General features: G+C 41.1%; 1 protein-coding gene across 3 annotated transcripts in view; it reads right to left on the bottom strand.

Annotated features, from left to right (window-relative positions):
* The window catches only part of ABI1 (abl interactor 1), a 100,598-nt gene that overhangs the window by 66,094 nt on the left and 21,798 nt on the right, over positions 1-12,706 (bottom strand). The window lies entirely within an intron of this gene.

Below are 12,706 nucleotides of genomic sequence, written 5' to 3' on the forward strand. Positions count from 1 at the left end.
CACTTTAAGTCCAACTTATTTCAGAGAATTATTGTGAACGTTAACATTTGGGGATGCCTAATTTCTCAGAGAACAAAGCAGAATAAAAATATGGTAACTAAATGAGATTCTTTCAAATTCCATTCTATGATTGAGAGAGAAGCAGTTAAACTGAGACAGAGTGTACAGAGTCAGTAGATAATGAACGTAACAGTCGTTCCAGCAGCAATAGTAGTAATGGTACTAGTAGTGTTTGTAGCAAAGAGAGTAGGAACCGGAGCAGGAGGCAAGGACATAATAGAAATAGAAAGCATCACGAATATGTTAAAGCATTCAGCTCTTCAGCTTTAAATGGGAGGAGCGTCAGGGTAATGATGATTTAATAGCTGACCAGCTGCTGTAAGGCTGTAAGCCAAGATGATGCCATGAGGATAAGTCAGCAGGGCTACTGCCACTTTAAGAAGCTGTATATATAAGGGACGCCATGTGAGGGTGTATCTCTCTCCTTATGTATCTCTCCTCGTGTATCTCTCTCCATTGTAGTTCTCTGTGTAGAGTTGAAGATTGACTGCCTGGCATTTGCCTAAGACATGTATGTATGTATATGTAAGTCTTATATATAAACCACTGTTTGAAAGACAAAACCTCTGTGTACTGTATTTTGCTCCTGGGCTATCTCAAAACAGTAGTCACCCTGTGTGCACTCTGACATAAACATACAGAAACCTGAATGTAACTCTCTACTATAGCTTTTGGAAAGCTATTTGAAGAACTCTCTCCAGAATGAAGAGCAAAGTATACTCATTAATTTATTCAATTTATAAAAGAGATATGACTCTCTGTGGCTCACAGTGAATTAAAACCTGATGAAAATATCACAAGAGAATAACAACATATATTATAACCAAGATAAAACATAATTATGACATGAGCTCAACCAAATACCCAGGGTCCCAAATTCAGTAATAAAACCAGGTGTTCAAGGCCTTACAGGGTTGGGGAAATTTTGCACAAACTAAATCCATTTGTTTCAATAAGGCAAGAAATCTTTAATATATCACATTTATGGACCACAGGCAGTTTCACTGCACTTATTATTATTATTATTTCCTTCTGATTGTCACCTTGGAAAGCTTTCACTGCTTTTAGAAACTATCCTATTCATCAGGATAGTTTCTAAACAGACATAGAAATGTAAAACTGTCAACTAGTCTGTAACTACAAATTCCCCACATTCAAACAGCCTTACTTTGAAACAGGTAGGAAGAAAACATTAAAGGGTGATGTGGGTTAGTGGAAGAAATAAGAGAGCATGAATTGCTATTGAACTATAATATAAGCACTTTATCTGCGATTCTTCCATGCAGTTACTGGCCTTCGCCCTTACACTCTCAGCAATTGATTCATATCACTGGGCAAATTTAGCTTTTCATACCAAGGAAGGAAAGGGGAAATATTCAACAGTCCACTGTGCAGGTTGAGCCGCCAAGTTGTTTCTTAAAAAAACTGGAAAGTGGAGGGCAATGATGAGAAGACATACGTATGGTGCCTTAGCTTAACTGATGATGAGGAAAACTAGTGGCTTAATATCCACCCCACTGCTCCAGAGGAACACTAGAGAGAAATGCCTAGAGAGCATTTCTTATGGAGCATAAACTGAGACACACACAATTTTTACTGCAAACTTCCTTTCAGGATGTTTGTGAGGCTGCAAATCCAATGCCAATGTCTTGGATTTTTCAAGGTACCTTTTCAGTTTGTGTTCAGCTTAATCTCAGTTTTCCACATATGATCTGCAATAATGCGTCCCAGAGGTTTAATTATCCCATTCGCACTAGATAATGTTTATCTACTATGAGCCAAGAGTCCAATTTGCAGGACTATTAAGAACTGTAAATCTAGACATCATTTAAAATAATTACAGAACTACCTATAGAATTTTATATGGGGACGCCCATTATTATTATTATTAATCATCGCAGTCAGCCAGATGTTCAGTCTGGGTTTGGCATTTTTGTCTATCTATTGAGTCCTTACCAAGGACCTGGGATAGACAAATCTGGATGTTTGATGGTGTTACAGATATTGTCGCAGGATGGAAGCAGTCCCAAGTTAAGCCAACTTCTGCAATTGACTGATGGCAAATTTGTCCATGCTTATGGTGTTCAAGTGGTGTTCCACTTGTTTTAGGACTGCACCCAAGACACCTATTATTATTGGTACCACCCTTGCCTACCTTTGGTATAGTCATTTTATTTCTATTTGTAGGTCTTTGTATTTTGTTATCTTCTCCAGTTCTTTCTCTTCTCTTCTGAAGTCTCCAGGCATCATTATCATCATTATTATTAAAACATATGAAACACAATCAACTGAACATTTAAAAATGTGTCACAAATACCATTGACTGGTGCTAATGGTTGATATGGGTTGCTGCCAGTGTCCTAGGTATCAACCAAGTATCTTCTTAAAATATACAATGTTCCGAGTAGCGCAACATTTTGCAGTTCTGTTGGTGTTATTGCAGGAAGCTGCAATTTATTTATGTTTTTTATAAATTTCTTGGACATGGTACCAAGTGCCCCGATGACAATGGGTATCATTGTTACATGTTTCATCTACAGCCGTGTAGTTTCGATGGCCAGGTCGCAATATTTCGTGATATTTTTTCCCAGTTCTTTTTCTTCGACTCTGGCATCTCTATCAATAAACTGTATGCTTCGGCCCTCAACAACCATGATATCTGGCATGTTATGTTCCAAATGACAATCAGTCTGCATTCGAAAGTCCCACAGGATCTTCACCATCTCATTTTACGGTGGATATGGGTTTCTGCCAGCAACCTAGGTATCAACCAAGCACCTTCCGCTGGTGTTATTGCAGGAAGCTACAATTTATTGATAAGCTACAATTTACTGATATGTTTTTGTTGTTCTTGTTGTTTATAAAGCTTTTAAAGATGCTTAGCAAGAAGTCAACCTTGTAGTGAGCTAGTCAATTGTTAAAAGAAGCAGGAAAGAAAGGTAGGAGAGTCACCACAACAATAGCCACAGAATTTCTCTGACCTGGAGACACAGGCAAAAGAGAACAAAAGTGTATATTACTTGCTACTATTCTTAAAATACTGATTGCAACATGGGAGGAAACTGATCAAGTTGAAGAAAGAGACATCTGAAAATAAAGGTTTGATGATGCTACAGAATATTTCTATTTTTAAAAAAATATTTTTCCAATCACATGGGAGTTGCTCATAAAAACATAATTCACAGGCATTGCATATAATACTTCATGACTCTAATGTTGACAAACCAGATAATGTGGATTTTGCCAATCAACAGTCTACTGGAACGTATATGAATTTCTTAGGAAATTATTATTACCCAAGTATTATCCCCAGTTAGTTTTTACTTGATTTGTATGTCATGGTTCCTTCAAAACTCAAGATGTTATACACATTACTCCCTCCTCCAGTTTTTCTCAATAATGATCTTCATGATAGGTTTGACTGAGGAGGGAAAGAGGAAGGGAGGGAGGGAAGGAAGTCAAAATAATTTATTTTCTATGGGTTAATGATAAGGAATGTCCTAAACCAGGAATTCCTCAGTCCTAATCCAACATTTTAATTATTACACAAATGTCTACAAACCAGAACTGAATTGAAACAATGGATAAGTATCCATACAGAAGGAAAGTATATGAGCCTGAAAGTTCTCAGCTATTATTTATTTTGAACAATGGGACTACACGTTTCTCCAGGAACAAAACTGTATGTGTCTCTTCTCCTTCTGGGAATAGTAATCCAAAAAGAGTAGAGCTCTTTTAAAGTAGTGAGTAGGAACAACATAGAAGCTACATTTTATTCAATTGAAAGTTAAGCATAATTATACACACATTACACATTTATATCTATAAAGATAAATAAATGTGTGTTTATATAAATATATGTGTATACATGTATTAAAATGCATTCCATATAAATAAAAGTAGATTTAAACAGTCACCAAGCTTTTCATCTTTTAATATTATACTTTAGCAGCAACTGCTAGAGAACTTAAGGGGCTGCAATCAAGATGAGCAGGTGTACCTGTGGCCCCAGGTAATATACTTTGATGCAATAATAAGCCATGCTTTGGTTTTCATTTTACAGTTACATCCAACTATGTATGTAAAATGATTTTTTTTTTAATATGGAGATCAAAAGAAAATTATTTCCAAGACGTTTTTCAAAGCTGGTACTCATCTGCCGAAAGATTAGAATAGCCAACAGCTCCTCTTACTCTTGGAAATAAAGGAGCCTACCAGAAGAAGAAGACGGAAAAGCAACTGCTAGAAGTCAGAGCAGCAGAGTTAGATTGAAGTTCATAATACAGTTGCTATTCGGAAACATCTTCTATGCCACAGCTTTTCCACCCCAATAAAAAAATAAAAGGTGCAAAATTTAATTTGACAGTAGGTACCTTTTCTCTGAATGCATTTTGAACTCAATGCTTGGTCTCCAACTTTATTAAGGTATTTATTCAAAAAAAAAATCTGCTTTTATTTTAAAATAGGGCTAATTCCAGCTCAAGACCTTCATTATAATTCAAAGTGTTTTTTTTTTAAAATAGCCTCCTTTTAATTAAAAGTAAACCCAGTATGCTTTTAATTAAAAGTATTGCGTAATGTACGCCAATCTGAAGTCATTTCAAATACCTCTATCCGGGACTGCAATTAAAGCTGATTCTAAGAAAATGGACATTAAGCCTTGTGCTAGTGTGTTTTGGCTTGTTTGAAAGAAATCAAATTATTCAGTCATTATGCTATTTACTTTCTGCTATCATGATCTGCAAACTCAGCTACTGCGGTTTACAGCCCATAAGATAGGGCTTAATGATACAAGTAAACCAGACTGTGTTATCTATGATTTACTAAGTTAGCTTAATTTTCTGCTTCTTACAAAAAATTAAACCATACACTAATTGTAGAGCTGTGTGTATACAATAAAGGTAAAGGTTCCCTTTGCACATATGTGCTAGTCATTCCCGACTCTAGGGAGCAGTGCTCATCTCCATTTCAAAAACAAAGAGCCAGCGCTGTCCGAAGACATCTCTGTGGTCATGTGGCTGGCATGACTAAACGCCGAAAGCACACAGAATGCTGTTACCTTCCCACCAAAGGTGGTTCCTATTTTTCTACTTGCATTTTTACATGCTTTCGAACTGCTTGGTTGGCAGAAGCTGGGACAAGTAACGGGAACTCACTCCGTTACGTGGCACTAGGGATTCCAATGCCAAACTGCTGACCTTTCTGATCAACAAGCTCAGCGTCTTAGCCATTGAGCCATCCATGTACACACAAAAGCCAGCCTAAAATATAGCAGTCTAGTTTTCATTTCAGTATGCCATGCAAATATAACTTTTTAATTACTTCACTGTGGCTTGGTATAATGTCCAATGATAACATAATTAATACCTATTCTTAAAATTCTAATTTTACAATCTAAATATGAACATGTTTATGAAGGTATATTTGAAGGAACTAGTCCAAACATCTTTAGATAATGTCTATGCATGAGAGAAAAAAATATCCAAACCATCACATTTGGTTTATTCTGGCCTTTTATTTTCAAATTATTTTATGTGAGATTCCCCACCTCAAATACTGAGGAAAGGACAAAAAAACAAGACGAGTTACACATTTGCATTATTACTCTGTACAAATTAATGTGTTGCAGTTGACAGTGTCACTGCTTCGAATTTAGTGACATATTAGTGCAAATGGCAATGTGGTAGGATGAATGTACTATAAATTCCACAATTAAAAGTGCAGAGGCATGGAAGGAGTATTTGCAAAGTGAAGCCCTAGGGAAAATAAGTGGGAATCAGAAAACAGATTTTGGGAAGTTGATGTGATATGCTTCAGAAAAATGTTTAGCCCAGTGTGGTTAGATTTGATTGGCGTTTTGACTCAAAGCTGCATGTTTGAGAAACCTAATGTAGATTCACTGAATTCCGCAACACATAATTGAACCACAAGATGTAGAACAATGGGCTTAACCTAAATTAATTTGTTCCAGAGCCATGCCCTTTTCTAAGAGAAAGCCAAAGAACTTCTCCACAATTATGCCAAATTGTGATATGTTTGAATTAATAAAGACATTGAATGTGGCACTTGAGTATCTAGATTTCAGAATCAGGGAAGACTAAATTCTGTAACTGATATAATTTAGGAAAATAAAGTTGATTTAACATATTTTCCTCGTGCCCAAATACTAAAGTTCACACTTTAGTTTATGGAGATCTGGATATTTTGCTCAAGAGTTCTCATACTTCCATCAAAAGACAAACAAAAATTGTGTACAATTCCTGTTTGAATCAAAATACATTTTTCTCTGTTTGTTTTAGCTTTTCCTTTATTTCCTACAAACATTGGTCACGAGTTCTTAGGTGATCATAATTTTAATCTATTACCAAACCAAGGAATAAATATAGGATTTCACTAATCACATCAGGCAAGTAAACTGGTAGTGCAGCACTATTTTGTCTTGTTCATGAGCAAAGTAAAAAAGGGATCTGGAAAAGAAACTTCCAGAGAAGACATGAGTTTTAGTGTAGTCTGGGAAACAGAGAAATTGCTAGATTAAGGAAATGGCAAAACATTTCTTTACTGTTGCCAAGAAAACAGTGACCCATAATGTCACCCAGAGACTTGTTAATACACAGATGCAGACATCTCCAAAAAGAAAAAAAAGTACCTTCTTTGGCAATCATGCCGAGCAGGAAGAGAAGGACTGTTTTTTATAATGTGAAACAGTCCATAACTTAGCAACTGCTAAAGCCATCAAGAAAACTCTTATCTGACCCACTGAGTGTATTTGCTTGAGAGAGCCTGTTACCAGAAGAATGGGGTTTTTGAAAAATAAGCAAAACAAAATAATCTGTGACTCCCTATCACAAGAATGGACAAACTTTTAATAGCCAGGGGGCAGCTCTCAAAGGGGGAAGGAAACTAACATATTATTGCTTACTAAAAAAACACACACACAGTTTAAAAGCACTGTGGCTTGATGATAAGTAAATCCAATTTAGTTATGACTCAAAAACAGTGCATATCAATAGTATATTACAATATCAATATCCCACATTGCCAAATTACTTGCTTTCATGTTTAACTAACAGATTGATTCAGCACCACTATCCAGCATCTCACATAGCATAGCCAGCAGCTACACAGTGAAATTAAAATGCCAGACACAAGTCAACGATACTTAGAACTCTAGGTAGAAACGTAAAGCTATAAAAAGAAAACTTTGGTGTAGGAATATATACAGCCAATGTATGTCTATGTCTATAGGAACTGAGGGCGTGAAAGGAACAATCAAACCTGGATTGCAAGCCACTGATTATAAATGAAACTACTGGATAGAGATTTCTGTGATTTCACAGGGTCTTTACAGAAATGGTGTACTATTTTGTTCCTGCTGTCTGTTACTAATGGGGCTTGAAATTAAAATGGCATTATGTTTATTTGCTTGCAGGAATCATCCATGACAAAGCTGTATCTTTGTTTACTGGTGGCCAGACTGCAAAGTAACGACAATCTTTTTTAAAGATTGTCTTTTTTAAAGACAATCTTTTAAAAAGGTTCATGCAAAATGTCCATACATGTTATGGTGTAACAAAAAGCATGTAAATTTGTTGCATATAATGTATTAGATGGTAGATAATTTTTAGAAGAATTCCCAAAATTAGCACCGACCTGAGGAACCTCTGGGAGTGGTCGACATATTTTCCATTTTTTAACTGGTTCTATGCAAAGCTGTGACCCATTATTATTTTGAATTTCTTATAATTGGCCAAAATAGCTAATCTGTTTTAAAATGAATGGAATGTATGTATAAACGATATTGGACTCTGCTATGTTCAGTGCACATAGGTCAAGAAAAATAGATAAAAACAAACTGACAAAGATTATACCCATGATGGCAAACCTATGGCACATGTGCCACAGGTGGAATGCAGAACCGTCTCTGCAGGCCTGCCAGCCATTAGCCCAACTCAGCTGTCCCATGCATGTGCCTCCCGCCAGCCAGCTGGTTTTTGGGTCTCTGCTGCGAATGCGCAGGGGGAGAGCAGGTGGGGGATGGACGTGTGCATGCATGGGGTGCTCGTGTTGCATTTTGGGGGTTTGTGCACATGTGCACCCCCATTTTGGGCCTCGAAGGCTTCGTGCATCAAGTTGGAAGCCAAAACAGGGCACGGGGGGGGCTACATGCGCCTCCCCCCTGCCCCATTTTGGGCCTGGAAATCCTCCTGCACCAACCTGGAAGCCAAAAATGGAGGAGGGAGGGGTGCATGCGCAGGTGACATGCATGTATGCTTGGGGGTGGGGCGCATGCACAGGGAGCAGTGGGATTGTGCAGGGGTGGGGTGCATGCACAGGGGCACTTGTATTGCATCTTTGGGTTAGCACACACACTTTGGCCACTCGGTACCAAAAAGGTTAGCCATCACTGGACTATACGCTTATGTCACCCTTTAGCATATGATAAGTACATCTTCAAGACCAGTACAGAAAAGACGTTGGTACTTACCTGATACGCCTCTTCTCATAGTGGGGGAGGAGTATCCAGACTGGGTTAACCTTGTCCTCTCATTGATTGGACTGAGTCAGATAAGCTCTTTAGGCACACCCCTTGCTCACCAGGTACTACCCAGTTATCGGCGAAGAACTCTATCCGACTCGTTGCACCATTCACTCCAGACTCTTATTCCAGTTATTAGCTTTTATTGGTTTAAACATCAACATAACCTTGTAAATAACCAACATAATACTTATCAACATAACACTGTCAGGGAGGGGCTGGATACTCCTCCCCCACTATGAGAAGAGGCGTATCAGGTAAGTACCAATGCCCTTTCTCCATAGTGAGGGGGGGTATCCAGACTGGGACGTACCAAAGCCTACACATCCTAGGGAGGGAGACCCCTGAGGCAACATGCCCCCAAGTCATGCCTGGTGAGGCGTGGCCCCTGCCCTGTGGACAGCCTGTAATACCCTGTGGCCGAAAGAGGCCTCTGCCGAGGCAAAGGAGTCCAATTTATAGTCCCTTACGAAGGATGAGGGGGAAGCCCACATGGCTGCACTGCAGATTTCGGCCAAGGAGGCCTGCGTCACCCAGGCCATGGAAGTGGCTGCGCTCTGCGTAGAATGAGCTGTGATATGACCTGGCATAGGCAGGCCCTGTGACTGGTAGGCAGTGGCAATACAGGTTCGCAACCACCTGCCTATGGTGGTGGAGGTTACCTTGTTTCCCAGAGTCCCTGGCTGGAAGGAGACAAACAGGGCTTCGGATTTCCTGCTTGGCCTGGTTCTCCTGAGGTAGATCCTCAGAGCCCTCCTTACGTCCAGAGTGTGCCACTTCTTCTCTAATGGGTGAGAAGGGTCTGGACAGAAGTTGGGCAAGATCAGCTCCTGTGCTCGATGGAAGCAGGTGCACACCTTGGGGGTGAAGGACGGATCCAACTGCAAAACCACTCTGTCCTGGTGGAACACGCAGAGATCCTCCTGGTGGACAGCACTTGCAGTTCGGATATCCTTCTGGCGGAGGTGATGGCCACCAGGAAGGCCTCCTTAAGAGTCAGGAACTTAAGAGAAACCGTTCGTAAAGGCTCAAATGGAGCGCCTGTCAGAGCGTTCAAAACCCTGTGTAAGTCCCAGGACGGGTACCTGTGTACCATGGGCGGTTTGAGGTTGGAAGCCCCCTTTAGGAACTCGAGCGAAAGGCCATGCCTGATGGTGTTCTGCACCCATTTATCAGAGGAGGAAAGGTCCCAGCGGTCGGCGAAGTCACCAAGCGCCCCCCCAATGGGCAGAGAGCTGGGCCTAGATTTAGTTTTTGTGGAAGGAGCGCCCCCCTGCCTCCTCCACCCCCTCAAAAGGGCCGCTTCTGCTGCCTGCCTCTCTGTTGCCTGCCTGAGTACCTCTGCCTAGTAGAGAATCTTCCCTGTTACTGACTGTTCCCTGAGCGTATCTGATCCCCTGAAGGAAGCCTGAGTAGGAGCGTCTGGGGTACGGAGGCATGCCTTCGTCCTCAGATAGCTTGTTCTCTCTGATCTCGCCCTCCTAGCTTTTCAGGTCGCTGTCCTCTTGGGATGAGGCTGAGGAACTGGGAAGGTCTTCCTCCTGGGCATCCAGGTAGTCAGGAACCCTGAAGGGGGAAGGGAGGGACCCCTGTGGCTGTGGCTGTTGGAATGCCGCTGCCATGCTTTGCTGGAAGACCCTCATCATCAGCTCTTGAAAATTGGGTGTCACTGTGGGGGGGAGCTGGCTGGAGCCCATGCCTCTCTGAACAGGGGGAACACCCAAGCCTGGTAGTCCTGTGGGCAGGGCTGCCCCCACTGCAGAGTAGGGGGGATTGCCCCCTCTGAGCAGAGACCCAAAGGCCTGAGGTGTCTATAGGCTGGGTTCTCCTCTCTGGTTCCACAGGGAGAGGGAGTCCCTGGAGTCTTCCCCCCTATGCCCAGGCCTGGGGTAGTCTTATTACTGCTTGCCTTCTTGCAGAGCCTCTACAAGGTCTTATGCCTTCGCCTCTTGTACTTGGAAGGAGGCTTGGAAGGCTTGTAACCCCCCCCCCCTTTCCTTTGGATCTGCTCTGGGGGAGGTGCTTCCTTTTGGATTTAGCCTTTCCTTTCCCCCCCCCCCCTTGGGCAGTCTCTGGGAAAGCCACTGACCTGGGTGGATGCTCCTCTGCCCCTGGCTGCTGGCCGGATTTGCAGCTGCCTGGATTCCTTCTTCCTCGGAGCTGCTGGGGGCCCCCATCTTGGATCACATGGATCCTCCCGGCTTCAAAATGGTGCCGCACAGCTTGAAAGAAAGGGCTTGATTTTTTAAAGTGCTCACCAAGCTGCTGAGGCTTCCAGGAGCTGCCGCGCGCCCTTGCTGCTGGATTCCTCGCCTCCTGCCTCCTTCCAATGCCACTGTGGCCAGGGATTTCCTCTTTGACTCCCCTGCGATCATCTGGCCACGTGGAGGCAGCGCAGGTGCTCTGTGGCGCTTGGAAAAGCCGCAGTTCGCCGCTCAACCCTGAGGGGAGCGGCGGAGCGCTCCTGCGCTTGTCGAGCCTCCGCGACATGGCTTGCGTCCAGGAGACTTGTGCCCTCTTCCCTGCTTGTCCGGCAAAGGTCCTCACTGAGTGACTACGGTCTTACTCAGTGGCCAGGGCAGCGTGCTGCCCCAGAGGGCTTCTGGCAGTCCTTTTCTGAAGATAGGAGGCTATAGCGCAGTGCTGGGAGGCAAAATTCGTGGGTCCAAGTCTTTTTTCCCTAATTTCTAGTAAATTGCTGGAAATCCAGAATGGTCAACCGTCCAGTGAGTGGACTGAGTCGAAAACTGGGTAGTACCTGGTGACCAAGGGGCGTGCCCAAAGTGCTTATCTGACTCAGTCCAATCAATGAGAGGACAAGGTTAACCCAGTCTGGATATTCCTCCTCCTCACTATGGAGAATGACGAGCGTGAATAAATTGCAGAGATTCATCATTCATTGGCTAGGTTCAACAACTGCAGAACTTTACGAACTAAAATAAGATTCCTGTTTAATACATGTGTGCATAGAACAGATACCTTTATAATCTACTTGGCAACAACAGTTTTGGATCAAGAGGAAAAAATATTTGCCCACTAGTATTGACATCAGTTAGTTTAACAATATTGTTTTAATTGCTATTAATTCAAGGGTTAATATTAACAGTTCTCAAAGGAGAAGAGTCCAATCACAATGTGGCAAGAGGAATTGTGAGAGTCACGCATCTCTTCTCAGCTACAGAAAATGTTTTCTTAATGAACTACAAAACAAAAACCTTACAAGACACAGCTATTTTCAAGCTGTGATAAAAATGAGCAGGATTTATGAGTTTGTTTCCAGAATCGTTTATTGGATAAGCCACAGTTGGCTGGGTTGGCATAATATTAATCATGAACTTTCACACAAGAGGCTAAGAGAAAATTAAACAATCTCTGTAAAAAATCAGGACTTTATATTACATGTAATGGTAATTTAACTAATGCTAATCCACAATTACCTTTCATTGTTAAAATTCCAAAATGTTAATTGCTCACTCCATGTCTACTTTCACCTAAATTGTCTTTTTCCCCTTATATTTCATCTGCAGATTGCAAAGTATCTCTAGACCTTTCCTGGCTGTAAAGCATTCAATATGCTTGATTCGTATTTCAAGTTTGTTATTCTGCCTTTCATGTGTAAGAGTTCTATACTCTTACTCGCTCCTGACGGGTTTTTAACTGGGTATTTTAATTATATTTAATTATCTAGGGGTTTTTAAATACTGTATTTTAATTGTTTTTATTTATCAGCCGACCTCCTCCTTGTGTGTGTCTCGGTATATGTCTCTGTTATATGTTTGTTTTGTCCACATATTTATTTCATATGTTTCATTGTACGCCGCCCTGAGTCCTGCGGGAGAGGGTGTGGCTAAGAAATAAATATTTATTATTATTATTATTATTATTATTATTATTATTATTATTATTATTATTATTATTATTCTCAATGCAAAAACCAAAATATAGGTATACTGATAGGAAATTTACAGTGAGAGCAGGAATTACTAAACAAAAACAAAATTATGCGTCATATTCTTGCTAGGAGGTGAAATGACAACATTTTAATCTAATCTCTAAACAAGTGGTAAGTTTCAAGCTTTCTCACAGAGTTTCACCTCACATACAGTA

The sequence above is a fragment of the Natrix helvetica genome (assembly GCF_964273705.1).
Source record: "Natrix helvetica genome assembly, chromosome: Z".
Lineage (NCBI taxonomy): Eukaryota > Metazoa > Chordata > Lepidosauria > Squamata > Natricidae > Natrix > Natrix helvetica.